This window comes from Xyrauchen texanus, chromosome 24, assembly GCF_025860055.1.
Source record: "Xyrauchen texanus isolate HMW12.3.18 chromosome 24, RBS_HiC_50CHRs, whole genome shotgun sequence".
Lineage (NCBI taxonomy): Eukaryota > Metazoa > Chordata > Actinopteri > Cypriniformes > Catostomidae > Xyrauchen > Xyrauchen texanus.
Window position 1 is genome coordinate 33,649,374 of NC_068299.1, and position 16,455 is coordinate 33,665,828.

A 16,455-nucleotide genomic window follows, 5' to 3' on the forward strand; every position below is an offset into this window, starting at 1 on the left:
TGATCCACATGACTGCAGTGGTTTAATCCATGTCTTCTGAAGCGATCCAATCAGTTTTGGGTGAGAACAAACCAAAATATAACTCCTTTGCACTATATGTCTTGTCATTTTAGTCTCAAGGCATCATCTTGATTTCAAGCTCAATTACACTTCCTAGAGCTTGACATTGCTGCTTGCCAAGGAGATTGCGGATTAAAGCTTTACAGTTAAAAAGGAGTTACATTTTAGTCTGTTCTTCCCCAAAACCAACTGGACAGTTTCAGAAGACATGGATTAAACCACTGAAGTCATATGGATTACTTTTATGATGCCTTAATATGCTTTTTGAGCTTCAAAGCTTAGATCACCATCCACTTGCATTGTATGGACCTACAAATCTTCATTTGTGTTTTGCAGCAGATACATACACATATGGGATGGCATGAGGGTGAGTAAATGATAAATTTTGTTTTTGGGCGAACTATTCCTTTAAATGTTTATTTGCCCCTTTCTAAGAGACTTCAAGATGGACATTAAACAGACAGTTTAAAATGAAAAAATGAAAATTCAGTTGTTCCAGATCTCATATGGTTAGGCAGTACTTAGCCTCAGGGCATTTTCAGATCTGTAGTTTGTTTGTTTTTCTCCAAAAGAGGTACAAAGTTGTTACAATAAACAACAATTGTTAAAAGGACTAAATTGTTACTATTGTCTGGGATAACATCCTGAATGAGGGGTTGATATTTGCAACGAGTGATAAGACCTCCTTCAAAATCCAATTAAACAGTACCTGCAGGACAAAAATTTACAATTCCCGGTTTACAATAATCACATCTGGGGTGTTAGCTGCTAAATACATCAGAGCTTTTATTCATTTGAAAACTACAAGTTTGAAAACACAGATGCAGACAGCAGATATAATGAATCAGTTCGGCTGGTAACACCTGTAAGTCAATGTCATCACTGACAGCTGAACAATAGGTTACCTAAATGATTAGATAAGTTGATTAATCTGTCTTAATGAAGCCCTTCATTATTAGGCTGGTTGGGGGTTCACCTGACCTCATTTTGACTCATTTATTTGGGGGCGTTTGCGGAAGATGCATTCTAGCGTTCAATAACAACTATATAGTGTGCAATGGAACGGAACGGTACTATTGACCTCCTTGAATGTAATAAAACGCAGGAGTCTCAAGACATGTGATCAAACCTGTGGCACATTTGATTTGAGAGCTGCAGAAAAGGGAAAGTTTATCAGTGATAAATTAAAAAAAAAAAAAAAAAAAAAAACTTACATTTGGGACTGTTATTACAAACTAAAGGTATTGGATGACTCTAGAAGACTTGGGATACAGCAGACAAGTCAGATGGACTATTTTTAAGGTGTTTTTTGTTGTATTTTAAACAGCTGCTAGAAATTATGTTTTATCAAACAGAAAAAGACTATTTCAATGATGTAAACAATAAAGGAATTAGAACGCTACTAGCCCTGAAGCATTTCCGGTATCATTACCGGATCCTTTAAATAAGGCTCCGAGTTAACATATTCTCAAAGAGCGTTACATTTTTACCTGAAGTGACCTATCCAGACTTGCTGTTGATACTGAGCGTCTACACAAGAGAGCAAATGAAAATGTATCATGGTTTAGATGCTCACAATTATTTCCTCAGCAGAAAGATCAAGAAGATTGGATCACTCCTATTATAATTAATAAAGCCATTCAATGAAGTGGCCTGTTCACAAGGTAAGGATTTATTTTTGTGTGTTCATAATTTGCAAGTCGTTTTGGATAAAAGCATCTGTTAAATGACTAAATATTATAGTAAATTCCTTATGCAGCTTCACTGATTATAATGAGAGCGATCTATAGTCACTTTTAGGGATCTACCTATCAAAATTACAATTCGTTGGCATACATTTTGTTCACCTACCAGAGATAAGATGTGTGCTAAAATTGTTAGTACTGCACGTATCCAGCTGTCTCGCTTCACTGATGTGGTTAATGCATCCATTTGTGGTTGCATTTTTGGAGATCTAAACACTTTCATTCAGTTATTTCCAGGCATCCAGGGAGCATCCATCCACCAAACAACATGCTCCAAATTTTAACAATGGCATTCTATAAGAACTGTTTTGATTTTAGTACGGTAATCGCGTTAATCTTACTATGAATGAAGCGTCTCTTGCTTTGTTTTTGAATAAGTTCGACAACTCAAGACGTCACTGCCTTAAACTGACAAACAGTCCTTGAAATGGCCAATACAGATTTGGAGCAACACAAGGGTGAGTATATAATGACAGAATTTTCATTTTTAGGTGAGCTATTCCTTTAATGTCTGCACATTCTTGTCATTGGTGTGTGAAGAGCATTTCTTGCAAAATCACATCGGGCAACAAATGTTGCACTTTGGGATGCTTGGCCTAGTGCCTCCTGTTGCAGAGTGAGTAACAAAGAAGATGAATTAATCAGATCTAGACTAGTAGAATATTCTTCAATTATCTTCTCCACCTGTTCGTTCCACTCACAAGTTGCAATAAATATGTGCCCCATATTTGACTTTTCTCATATCTAGAACACATTATGAATCCTCATGAATGTCTTTTAATTATGTAAATAAACACAAAAAGCTTTTATTTACTAACCCTCATGTCATTCCAAACCTGTGTGCTGTTATTTTTCCATGGAACAAAAAGCGTTTTTTTTAAGAAACTTTACGCAGCTCATCTGTCAAGCTCCAAAAATTACCAAAAACCCCCTCCATAAATCAGTCCATATAACTCATGTACTTGTTTCCATTTTTTCTGAAGTACTATGATAGATTTGTCAGAGATAGTCCAAAACTGAAGTCAAATTACAGTCACTCTAAATATTGCTGTTGCAGGGAGATACATTGGGGCACTTGTTGATGATAATTTGCATTGCAAATGCCTTTCATTATTGCTATAAATATGATGATGCTATAATTCCCAAACCAGACTGCACTGTATCACACAGCTGCATATTAATCCATGCAACCTCAGCTAATGTTTGTTGTGGTAGAAATTTCTTTAAAGTCTGAGCAAAGTATTTGAAACTCAAATTGAGCATCCACTGTGACTTTGACACGGTGTTGTTAATTTACCATTCGGTTTAGATGTTTCATTCAGTAGTTCATTGATTTTAAAGCTAGAAATAAAGTCATATGTGTTTGGAACAACATATGTGTGAGTAAATGACAAAAAAATTTTGGGATGACAATATTAAGTAAAAGACACACGTTCCTTTACATTTACATTCAGAAAAGAGATTTATTGTAACAAATGGTATTTGTGTGGCAGCAGTGCAGTGCATCAAATCATGCAGATTGGGGTCAGGAGATTCAGTTAATGTTCATATCAACCATCAGAATGGGGACAAAATGTGATCTCAGTGATTTGGACTGTGGCATGATTGTTGGTGCCAGACAGGCTGGTTTGAGTATTTCTGTAACTGTTGATCTCCAGTGATTTTCTCACTCAACAGTCTCTAGTCTACTCCGAATGGTGCCAAAAACAAAAAACATCCAGTGAGCGACAGTTCTGCTGATGGAAATGTCTTGTTGATGAGAGAGGTCAACAGACAATGGTCAGACTGGTTTGAACTGAAAGTCTACAGTAACTCAGATATCCGCTCTTTACAATTATCATCTGAATGCTATTCTGAGATGTGGGTTGTCGCTGTTTTGGCAGCACAAGGGGGACCTACACAATATTAGGCAGATGGTTTTAATGCTGTGGCTGATCGGTGAATATATACTGTATATACAGTATAAGTAACAAAAAAGTATGTATTTAGGACCAATACAAAAATTGAATTCTGCAACACTGATCTGAGGAGATCAGCAGCATGCCAGATTTGAGGTAAAGAGGAAGAGCTGTGGGAGCCATGGGCAACCCTGATACAGACCCCATACTGAGACTGAGAAAGCTAGACTGATGGGATATGTTCAGTTTACCTGTCAAAACCATCAAAGGCTACAGAATTTACTGAGAGATTCTGAAAGAAATGTTTTGAAATTGTCCACAAAGGCATTGAGCTTGGTACTTCATTATTAACCAGCAGCTGAGCTGGGCAGCGTTCAGTTCCACTGGCCCATGTTCACTTTTGTTCGGACATAATAATTTAATGGCACACAGACAGCAATGGTTCCTATATCTATGCTTCAAGAAAAGTCATTTATTTTCCAGGAGCTTGAAGAGAAGTGAATATTTTAACTTGGCTCATTATATTAGGTCTACAGTATATACCACTCACCAGATTAGTCTAGCTCAACCTCCACTCTCTCTTTCTCACTCCTCTATAGAGCCAGAATAATGAATCAGGGCAATACTCATATCAGAAAATCCCTCTGCATACCATTTATTCCTGTTTTCATTTTTACCATAATGCTTTGATTTTCTTTTATCTGCTTACATATTTATGTGAATGTTTATGTACATGCTGTATATGGTTGTTTATTTAACTCTGGGCACATTTAGCAGAGTGGATTTCTGGAAAGAAATGAATTACCTTGAATTGTCTGTTTTCCTCAAACATCACTTTTTTTCCATTATATTTCCAACTATCTCAAGCATGCTCTTCACTGACAGTTTTATTGACTTAGTTAACAAGAATACTACAAATGTATGACGTGCAGAATTTTTGTGTGGTGGAAATGACAGGTGTGGGAATGATTTTCACATAATTAATATTGCAAAAGTTTGTTTACTTCACACTTTGTTTAGATAATTATAGTAACAATGTATATTTTATCATGGATTTTCATAGTTTAATGTCTATAGGAACATTCATAAACAAAAAGATGGCCATTCTTTCAGCAGTAAATGTTAAAAAAAAAAGTATGAATAAAGCATGAATAATGATTTCTCCTAGGAAACCAGCACACTTAACTACACCGGTACAGAGACAGCTGACAATGACGTATGTGTACAATGAGCAACAAGAGAAAGACAGCCACAGAAAGTTACAGACCAGCATGAAAATACTGCATGGCATCGCCCCTCACCTCATGTGTGCATGCTGCATTCTCCAGAGTCATCGCCCCGAGTGTGTCCCTCTGGTCGCCAAGGAAACTCAATCTAGCATGAGTCTCACTTCTCTTAGTCCTGCTCCTGCTCCTCCTCTGTTGAGCATGTGAACCTCAGGGCTATCAATGACCTGAAACAAAAGCAGGTGGATGGAAAAATATGACCGTCATTGGTGCCGGAACAGCTCGCTGCCAATCACGCAAGCCGGGATTAAGTGTCAGCAAAGACACAGCAGGGCCTCTGGGACGGCTGGAACGTGTCTCAAATGAACGTCTGCTACACTGTTTTGCATTGACGTTCACTGATTCGCTCACTATTCAAGTGGCTTGATTAATGGATGGGAGGGACAGCTCTAAGGAAAGCCAGATATTCCCCTGATACTGCACACCAAACATTAACTGACTGGCACAAGACAAGACACAATGATGCTTGGGGAGAAAACAGTAAGCACAACTAGAGAGTGAGAGCTTAAATGCATGCGATGGCAACTCAAGAGTTTCTTGTCTGAGCAGATCTGCTGTACAGAGAAACTGAAGTGTATTTCAGAAGTTTGTTATGGATGAATTCCCATTTTATTTTTATACCCAATTCTGTACTTTTTTTTTTCTTTCTGGATTCCATTTATTATTTATCAAGAGTGTTCCTAATAATGATAATAAAAAATATCATTGATAATTAAAAACATTATAATTAAACGATTTCTATTATTATTGGTATAACATTGAATATAATTTTATTTTTCTACACAGCATTAGTATATTTCTGTCGTAATGTATGTAATTTCATGCGTCCAGCTAAATAGAGCTTTTATTTTGGACATCACACTGGGACATATTGCGATTTAAAATTAATTAAAGGTGCACTCATTAAAAAAGTTTTAATTTTACTACAAATCACACACACACACACACACACATTATATTGTTAACTCTATTTAGAGCTGAGAAGCTGCCGGACCACAATAAAGAAATACTGCAAGAGCAATAAAACAATTACATGGCTGCTTTAGCAAAGCAAGACTGTTAGCCTGTTTTCCCATATGCTTTCTTTGGAAAACAAGATAAGGAGCAACACCAAGCAGACATCACAAATGAACGTTTTCAAGATTACAGCGGATTTCCCAGGCCCAGCAAACTGATTGATGTTAATGAAGACCCGTAACATTCAAGATTCAATTTCTGCAACCCATGATTCAGTACAGAATGATGAATCTTTCCGAGCAGTTTCCTAAAAGACCCTTTTAAAAATCTTCCCATACTCGCTTAAAAATCCATGCTGGGCAGGCTTGCGGATCGTTAAATGGTGTCTGGCCTTTCACTAGCTTCATAAAAGCATGAAAGCATTGGAATCGGATTAAGGCGTAAAACTTTCCATTGTGTATTGAGGACCACTGCCCGGCGGGATGTAACAAGAAAAAACTTCTCTGCTAGTATTAGAGAATGATACTCACAATCCAATGGGAATACATTTCCTTACTCAGGAGTCCAAAATGCAGAAACACCAAAGCATTGCATGTGTAAACAATGCACTGTGCCAGCTGTGGATGAGACAAGCTTCGAAAACCTTGCTAGAAATGTGTTTAAATATGTGTGCAGTAGAGGAGACCGATATATCGGTTCTACCGATTAATTGGTGCAAATAGTTTCTTTTTGGAACTTTCGGTTATTGGCAAAAATCTATGCCAATAGTTTTAATTTGCGAATGTAGGCTATAAAAAGCTTAATTTGTTAAATACTTAAATATAGAGGATGGTCATTTCAAAATAAGTAAGTGTATTGCAGGCTTGTTCGTAGTTAAAAAATCCTGTAGTAGCAAATCTTCATTTTGGTTGCACATTAAACTGCTGGTATCGTATTCTTTTTGGACTCTTATAGCCTCAATGTCTGTGTCTGTCATAGTAAGGAAAGACTTGTTCAAATTGGTTGATAAATCGGTTATTAGCCTCTTCAACCATCTTAGTTATCGTATCTACAATCAGTTGGCCTATAGTGAGCAATTGCGAGGTGGGTGCATTTTGATTGTGCCACACCTCTGCATCGCTATCCTGCATCATCACTACCATTTCCTATTGCATTACAAAAGCTCATACAGAAATTGAATGGGCTTGGTTGTAATTTAATGTTGATTCTAACAATTCAGATGAACGTGGGCATGAGGTTTCAAGCATAAATTGTGACACCCAGAACATTTCAGGCATGGACCAAAATCAGAACAAAATCATCCTCATTACGGTGACAAGAGTACAACTCTTTCACCTTTCAACTTTCCTTTTGTGTCAGCTGCCTTTTGCTGATGTAGGAGTCTGAGTTGTTACCTCTAAAACCGTTTCCAACAAATGAGCCAGCAATCTCACTTTCCCAAGCCTGCAATCTCGCCGTAATCAAGTGGAGCCGTTTGTGAACCTTTGACAAATCAAATCAGCAGTAATGATATGATGTAATGAGCAAAAGTGATGTATTGTGCAAAGTAATCAACTAGGAAATTTCTAGCTTGCAAGAATAAAACAAGATAGGTTTGTCAAGACAAGAGAATGCGTGAAAGAGCCTGATCTGACAGGCCCAACAGTCAGATAGAAAAACAGAAAGAATAAGATTTGCATAAGTGCATGTTTTTAGTGGATAATGGGATATTTAATGTATTACATTTGTAAAAATTGCCAAATTAAAAACATGTAGCTCCATAGTGTCGATACTTTACAGTACTGTGAGTTGTGATGACTGTCTTTTGACAGTGCTTCACCTGAGTGGGTACACGATGTGAAGCGATGACCCCAGGTTAATTACATTGATATCATTACCTACTTCAGGTTGTTATGCAACTGCAAATGTTGAGCCTAAACACATTTTTATTAGACAGGAAGTGTCTGTCTGACCAACATGAGCTTTTAAATGCCATTAAAGGGAAAACGGAAATGCAAACTTGCGTATCTTCTCAACTATATATATGGTATAAGATATATATGGAGTAAGCAATTCCTGAAAAAGACTGTTGATATTTGAACTCGATATCCCCAAAAAAAAAACCACACCCCTCCCTTTAAAATGCATGCACACTGGAATAGTGTGGTGTGGATCGGTCTTATCTACTTTATTTTCCCATTTACAGAGCCAGGGCTGTGTACAAACACCTGACAGAACAGACAGCTAGCGAACTGTGGAGAGATTCACGAAATTTGACAAAGTGTATTGGATTAAAATGATGGGTTATCAGCCGTCTTCCTTTTCTTCTGCTTTCCATCTTGTTTCTTAACAACAATCTAAATCGAGCAATTACATGATTTGGCGACTAAAATAGCCATTTGGCTCCTTAATGCTTCGAATTGAAATCAGAATCAAAAGCTTGTGGAAATCCGTAGCAATACGCAGCCCTATACATTATGTTAATTCATTCTATCATCTCCACAAAGATATAGTATACATCTCCTCCTCTGTCACTAAGGGCTCTTTTCTTGTAAGTGCGCAAATCGCAGCACTATGCGCAACAAGTGTGCCATGTCTAATCTAATTTTCATTAGAGTGCTAAATCGAAGCTCAATTTTCACGCCAGTGCAAAATGCATGTGGCCATGTGTGGGAGTATTTGCGCTATCTGTGGGTGTATGACCGCACACTGTGGTTGTGTTAATAAAGTGGCACAAAGTGCAGTTTGCTATTTTCCTGAGAATTAGGTCATTCGACTAAGACATTTCACATCCACATCTGGTTTCAGCACAAAGTTTAAACTTAGTTTCTACATTTGCAGTTTGGAGATCCCACCAGCAGGTAAAATTCATGTCCAAACTCTGAAAACATAGTGGCAGATTTGAGTTAAACTATCTATAATTTTGGTATTTTGGAATTATGGTTTTTATTATGTTTACATTTACAAATGTATTCCTGATATCATTTGTATTGGTATTTGTCAAGTGATTAAGTCACTGCAGAAGGAGCCAGTTTAAGAAGTCGGAGAGGGTAAAATGTTTGTATTTCGTAGGATTTTTTTGACCACTGTTATTTTGATAATATTTTCATTTTGTTTGTGTAATTTGAAATTAGAAATATTCCTGTTTACATTTTAAATGTACATGTTGTTAAATACCGACCTGTCCAGGGTGTCCCCCGCCTTTTGCCCAATGTTAGCTGGGATAGGCTCCAGACCCCCGCAACCCTGTACACAGGATAAGCGGTTGATGATGGATGGATGGATGGATGGATGGATGTTGTTAAATACATTTATTCAAAAATGACCGGTAGAAGTGAAGTGTGTGCTGATACAATCACAGTTCATAGGCTACAAGCCATGATTTATGTGTCAGCAGGTGAATATTATTTATAATATTTACATTATCTAGAATGTTATGTGTAAAGAAGTCAATGGAAAGGAGGAGGCGAGAACCGGCTTTACGATATAAATAATATTTTAATGAGAAACTTAAAAGACAACAAACACACATATGACAGACATATCCGTAAACTATCTCTCTCTCCTGCACAATCCTCCGCAGTCGGCCTTTATCCCTCTCAGAGGCATAATTAGCCTGATAAGGGACCGGGTGTGTAGAATCACGACCCGGCTCCGCCCCTGCCACATTATAATACTATACTTATATATAATGCTATAATTCTATAAATGTGCTGTCTTTGTTTATATTGCTGTTGCTTCACAGGGAATAAACTACATAATAGGATGTAGATGGTGTGATAACCAGAGAAGGAACTCTGAATTAAATCTCACTTGACCCAGCCCATTAGGACTATTCACGCACAATTTCGCCAAACCCACTTGCACCTAGTCTTAGGGCATATTTGCAAGAAAATACCAAAACTTCATGGCCATTGACTTTGTGCTAATAAATTAAAGCATGGTAATGCATTTAGCACTAGCACTCTTAACCTTCTGTGGTCTGAGGGTGTTTTGGGCCCTGGAGAAGTTTTGACATGCCTTGACATTTCTGATTTTTTCAGTTGCTTAAAAACACATTAATGGCTTAAGTCTGATAACACTGTATTCAGCACAAACAGGGCTACAATAATATGTTAGCAACATGTATTTACATGTTTGTGTTTTTGAGAAAATAACGTTTATGCGTGGTTTTTTGAAAAAACTCAAATGTTAAGTCATTGAAATAAGGCCATATAACACATACTAAACATTTGTCCACAAGACTTTTGAGAACTGGATCTTGTAGCCAGGCATGAACTATAATGAATATTAATTGTAATTCACACCTGAGGAGACAAATACCCCTCCCCTTGGCCTATCAATGAGGAATGTGACAGAAAGAGAATGAATGCGAAGAGACTTAATGATCAAAATCAAGTTTTAAGTCAAAAGAAGTAATCTGACTATATATTTTCTTTACATAAAGACTTTACTTAATTTTAGACCTACACTACCGTTTAAAATAAGTCTCTTCTGCTCAACAAGATTGCATTTATTTGATCCAAAATACAGTAAAAACTGTGATATTTTGAACTATTTTTACAATTTAAAAGAACAGTTTTCTATTTGAATATATTGTAAAATGCAATTTGTGATCAAAGCTGAATTTTCAGCATCATTACTGCAGCCTTCAGTGTCAAATGATCCTTCAGAAATCATTATAATATGCTCATTTTCTAATATGGGCATATTTAAAGTGCATTTTACTCATTTAACCTGAACAGATATTTGCAAGCACAAGCTTTATTGATGATAATGAGGCAGCATAAACACTAGATAAAATATAATCTAAACATTCATATTATTTTTACATCATATTACATGTCATAATTATATCATACAGTATACAATTTATATACCTGCTTTAGCCGAAACAGCATTTTAAATGTAACTAAAACTTGCCTATTAGGACATGTTTTAAATGTCAATACTCTGAATCCTGGCTGGCAAGTCAGGAAACAGTCCCACTATTAAAATATGTACATGTTTATATAAAATAGCATGTCAACTAATGAAAACTAAATGACTTACTCGTCCGAAATTGTATCCTCCGCTGATCAAGTCTCTCTTCAAAATACAAACGTTCATCGGAGTCCCGCTCTTCTTCTGAGGAAAATGTTAACTCTTGGTCACTACACAGGAGTTTTCTCACTTGTGTATCGTGCCGTATTTCTAACGTGCAGAGAAGTGAATGAACTAGATGTTTTTAAGACACAGTCGGGAGTGTTTACCATTTGTATTGAGCGTCTCAGCACATTATCATATGAATGGCGCACTCTGCCCTTGAGTGTGATCACATTAGAGATAATTAGCTGAGCCAGGAGAAACTGTACATCGCTTTGTTTCATACAGATTACATTGCAGGAGAAAATATTTTAAAAATTTGAATCTTTTTATTTAAAAGTAGACATTTTAAGCTTTCTTTAGACATACGTCTCATGTTTGTGTGAAAAGTATTCCTGGAGTTTAAGTTCATTTTAGTGACGTGTTTCAGATATATGCTCGTGGAGACAGAGACGTCTGAAAGCTCACCCTTTTGTTTTCTTTATTTTACAAAAGCACAAGGTTTTGTTGTTATTGTGGGTGTACACAAATAAAAGTAGACCCTTTATAGTCTCTAATGATGTCTTACACTTATCTGTATGCCCCAAAATGATGGAGAATTTTATGTTGTTTCTGCTGTAATGACGAAAATATCCTGCAGGACGCGCCGGCATGTCTGTCGACCCCAGAGGGTTAACCCTTTCACAAGTACAATCAAACCAGTGTGATAACACTAGGCTGGGCTCAGAGGCGTCCGATCACAGCGGTGTGTTCTGCATTCATGCTGCTGTTTACCAGCAGAGAGGTACTTAAGCAGTTGTCATAATGAATCAGCTGCTCAAAAAGTCTTTTCACAACATCACAATATCTCATGTTACTGTGACAGGGTGGAGGGCGGGGTCGGGTCGTGATGCTACACAACACTGCAACCGCAAAGCAACCAGCATTGTGGACGACCCCACAGACCCCTCACACAAACTCTTCACCCTCCTGCCATCTGGCAAGAGGTACCAAAGCATTCGGACCCTCACGGCCAGACTGTGTAACAGCTTCTTCCCCAAAGCCATCAGACTCCTCAATACTCAGAGACTGGTTTGACACACACACACACACACGCACACACACATGTCCTGAATTGCACTTTAATTTTGTCACTTTATAACTGGCTACTACCTCAATAACTGCTATGTCCATAGAACACTATCTCATAGTATGTTCTGTTTACATTTGGCATTTTTAGAAACGGTCATCTTTTGCACTACTGTGTACTGGTCGGCGCTGCACTGTCTCTTACTGTGTCTATTGTCCTGTTCATTGATAGTAATTTATTGTACTGTCCTGTACTTTTTGCACACGTTTGCATGTGCACTTTATATAGGTATGTTATTTAGTCTGTGTAGTCTCATGTGGATTTGGGTTTGTCCTATGTTGTTTTATGTAGCACCATGGTCCTGGAGGAACGTTGTCTTGTTTCGCTGTGTACTGTACTAACTGTATATGGTTGAAATGACAATAAAAACCACTTGACTTGACACCCGGCCCCTAATCAGGCTAATCAAGCCTCAGAGAGGGACAAAGGCCAACTGTAAGCTGCAGTGGGACAGAGAGAGAGATTTACGGGTAGCTGTCCGACACATTTGTGTGTTCGTCTTTTTGTTTCAGTTCTTCATTTAAATATTATTTATATCGTCAAGCCGGTTCTCGCCTCCTCCTTTCCATTAATCCTTTTAAGGTAACAAACAGTCAAATAATCACAAAAGAAAACTATAAAGCTGTTACCACTGCCTATACTGCTGTAACTGTATTCTGATGTCAAACAAAGAATACACAGTATAAACTAGTTAGTCCACTTGAGTCTTCGCCCATTCCATCCGTCACTTATTCTCACCACTTCTGGTGCTGGGAAAGTGGAAGGGCAAGATTTTTAGAATCTTCTATGCTCCTCCTTGTATGCTTCTATGACGGACTCAGAATCCCATGCTGCATTGCAATGTAAACAATATGATGGCATGCAAACCCAGCAAAAGTGTTCGCAATCGCATCTTATCTATCATAATCAATCATTATAAACATCTAAAAACCACATTACATGTTTGATAATATATGATCAGTCCTCCAGTGCATACTGTGAAGTGTACTGTGAATTTTTTTTAACTACAGCACGGATCAAAGAACTTACGCTGGGGGATCCATCAGCACAGGACACACTCGCGAGCGAAAGGTTTAAAATAGAACTCTAAATTTCATTAACATTTAATTCTTAAGTATGAACCCACAACGACCAAGAACATTTAAGCGCATTAGAAGCGGTTAATCTTCACGTGCTCTTTAGGAGCTGCCCTGAGTTCCGTCCGCGATGCGGGCTAGTAAGACCCTCTGAGTTCATTACATAATGCAATAACACCATAATATGAGACATAAAACAAGCCATTAATGGTATTTCTACTGTGCTTAAATTTATTGATGCGGCTAGTAAAATGTGATTGGAATTTGAAATGCACAATAAATCAGGTTCTCTCACATAATTGCGGTTAAATCAAATAGTCATGTAAAGATATATGATGACAAGGAGGGAACGAAGACGCAGAGTTCTTCACAAGTAAGCTTTTAATGCTCACAACTCATATTCTTCTTCACAACCAAATCTTCACAATTAACATAAAACTTCTCTGGTTCTCAACAAACTTCTCGATTAACGTAAAACTTTTCTTATTCTCTGTACGCGGCAACACTGGACTGCCGCGTATCACTCTCTCGCGTCTGGAGGTTCTGTGGACGTTTTTATGCCGCTCTCCCCATGCTCACTGAAATTAGAGACAGGTGTTAGACATAATTTGGCTCAGGTGCAAGCGCCCTTACCGCTTTCTCCCCCGGACAAGTCACAATCAGACCATTTATTTCACAATTGCGACAGGCCTAAACAATACAGAAAACACAGAAATGAGTAGAAAAGTTAGTAGAATTTTTCATCACAATTTATCTGGCAAAAATTAATAGGTACTGATTATTTCACAGACATAAGTCTATTTGTGGACTTTGTTTAGTTGCTTGCTACCAAGCGCCTTAAACATATAATCTTTCAAAGCTTGGATGCGACTAACCTGGCAAACGTTGGCAAATCTAGAAATGAGTTCTTCCTAAATAGCGCTCATTGCATTAACCTGCTACCTTGTAAACACAACTTAGTTTCCAAACGGACTGGTGCATCCCTACTGCATGAAATTGCGTAGAAGCCAGAAAAAGAGACTGGAATTTCTGATGGTGCTTGCCAGACAGTTATTGAATGGACTGTGAATGGTCCACATGGCCGAGACTTCTCATAGCATGAGTTAAAAAAAATAAAATAAAAAAATCAAGATTTATAACCTAATCGAGAATCAACAGTAATGCAGCTATCGGAAGTTATTCTGTGAGCATTGTCCACACAGAAGCAGCTTCACCTACAAAGGCCAAAATCTTGCTCTGTTGATCATCATGTAATTCCATCGGTCCTTTGCTCCTCAGATGCTGGCTAACACTGCACTGGTCACATGGGCTAAGGGTCAGGTCACACACACACACACACACACCAGAAGAGGAAAGGACAGGCTGAGTCACATAAGAATCAGTCGTGTATGTGACTGATTGAGTTGAGTCAGTGGTCGGGTCTGGAAGCTGTCAGCTCAATGTGTAGTAGACGTTTGATTCTAAGGTCCCTCTCGCTGGACTGCCCACTGAGCATGTGGCAGGCAGCCACATGCTCAGGCAGCTGTCTCCGAACAGCATCAGCCAAATGTGGACAGACTGATGAGAAATCAACTTGACATTTGCAACATTGCTCTCTATAACCTCAACTCACCTATTAATACCTGTATCCTTCTCCTGTATCCTTCAATGTTTTGATTTCTACATCTAAACTTAGTGGTATTATTGCTGCGACATTTGTTTAATCACAATTGAAACTGCAACATTTAATTGTGTGATTATTAAACTTACGGTATTTGAATCCATGGTGCGGTTTGCTTATAATGTGTGAATGCAAAGCTGTCCAGGGTTCACGTTTGTGTTTACATTTATGGAATTACAACATTTTTGACTGCTAAAAGTTTCTTTACAAATCAAAATTTTATTCAAGTGCACCAGGATATTGCAAAGGTTTTTTGGATAGAGGAGGAGTTGACTGTAGTTTACCAGAACTTGAATGAGAAGCGACTGTCAACTATGCGTGGAAGCTCAAAGGTCTTCTTTTTGAATATGATAGCCCTGCTTAGCATAATCACAAACATGAACTCTGTTTTATTTGCATATAGCGCAACATTGGATTTATATCCATTTGCCGTAGACACACTGATGTGTCCAAGTGTAAATAGAATGTGCTTATTCAATAGGATAGCAATGCGATCAGTAAAACACATGAAGTGACCAAGTGTAAGCTTTGATATCCAAGCAGCATCAATATAAGATTTAACATTTTTACTGTCTCACATTCAAATCGCAATATTTGACACAAAAGAAATGCAATATTACTTTCTAACCAAATCATGCAGCCCACAGTGTTACTATAGTAATACCAGTATCATGTCTATGATAATATCACTCTTTTCTGGACATGTGTTATTTTATTACCATATGATACCATCATTTTACCATTGTTCCCCACAGGAACATTCATTTCAAGGGATGACAGCATAACAAAATGCAGTTCAGTACAACTGAGAGGATGTTCTATTGACATCCCTCAGTGGTGAAACTAAAGTTCATGTATTTTTGGTTTACTGACAATTTTTAGCCATTTCACATTCCTTAAATGTTTATTTATTTATTGATTTCTGTCATTAAAGTCACTAAACTGTAATCAACTAAATTAGAAACCGTTACTGCAATACTAAAAATGCTTATACTGTATCTGTAATGATCTGAGGAAATGGAAAATTAGCCTGAACGACAAATATATATCAGTGCAACCGATTACCATGGAAACTATTGGCATGTGACAGGTGTATTTAATTTCTTCTCCCCTATGAAAATCGAGAGTTCATAGCAAATTTGCAGTATATTTGCCACTTATAATTTTCACATGCAAATGAGCTTTGTGGCAAACTTGCAGCAAATTGTCCACTGTTGCCAAAGGTTTGCCAGAGGTTCACCACTACCAGTGAAGAGCTGCAAACTTCTGGTAAATATCTGTGGCGATTCACAAGCTTGTTTGCATGTGAAAATACCAAGTGGCAAGTTTTCTGCAAATTTGTGGCTAGTTTAGATTGTTTGTAAGGGCTGTCTGATTAATTTAGTTTGTGGAGGAAATTAAAATAAAAACTTAAATGCAGTTTCCAGCTCACAAAAGCATTTTGATAAGTATGTCATGCATTTACTGTCAAATACAATTATTTTCTTTGGGTTTTTCATATGATTGAGCTCCGGTCTCATAATTCAGTCTCTTGACAATAAAAAAAAACAACAAAAAAACAAATTATTTAATAGGTTTTT

At 37.5% G+C, this 16,455-nt stretch overlaps 1 protein-coding gene across 3 annotated transcripts in view; it reads right to left on the reverse strand.

The window, feature by feature from the left end:
* LOC127618209 (tight junction-associated protein 1-like) overlaps window positions 1-16,455 on the reverse strand; it is a 129,051-nt gene that overhangs the window by 84,239 nt on the left and 28,357 nt on the right. For 2 of the 3 annotated variants that reach the window (XM_052090534.1, XM_052090533.1), the window contains exon 2: window positions 5,005-5,156. The exons of the other annotated variant lie outside the window; for it this stretch is intronic. The gene's annotated coding sequence lies outside the window, so the exon portion shown is untranslated. The remainder of the gene's footprint in view (window positions 1-5,004; window positions 5,157-16,455) is intronic. 3 annotated transcript variants of the gene reach the window in all.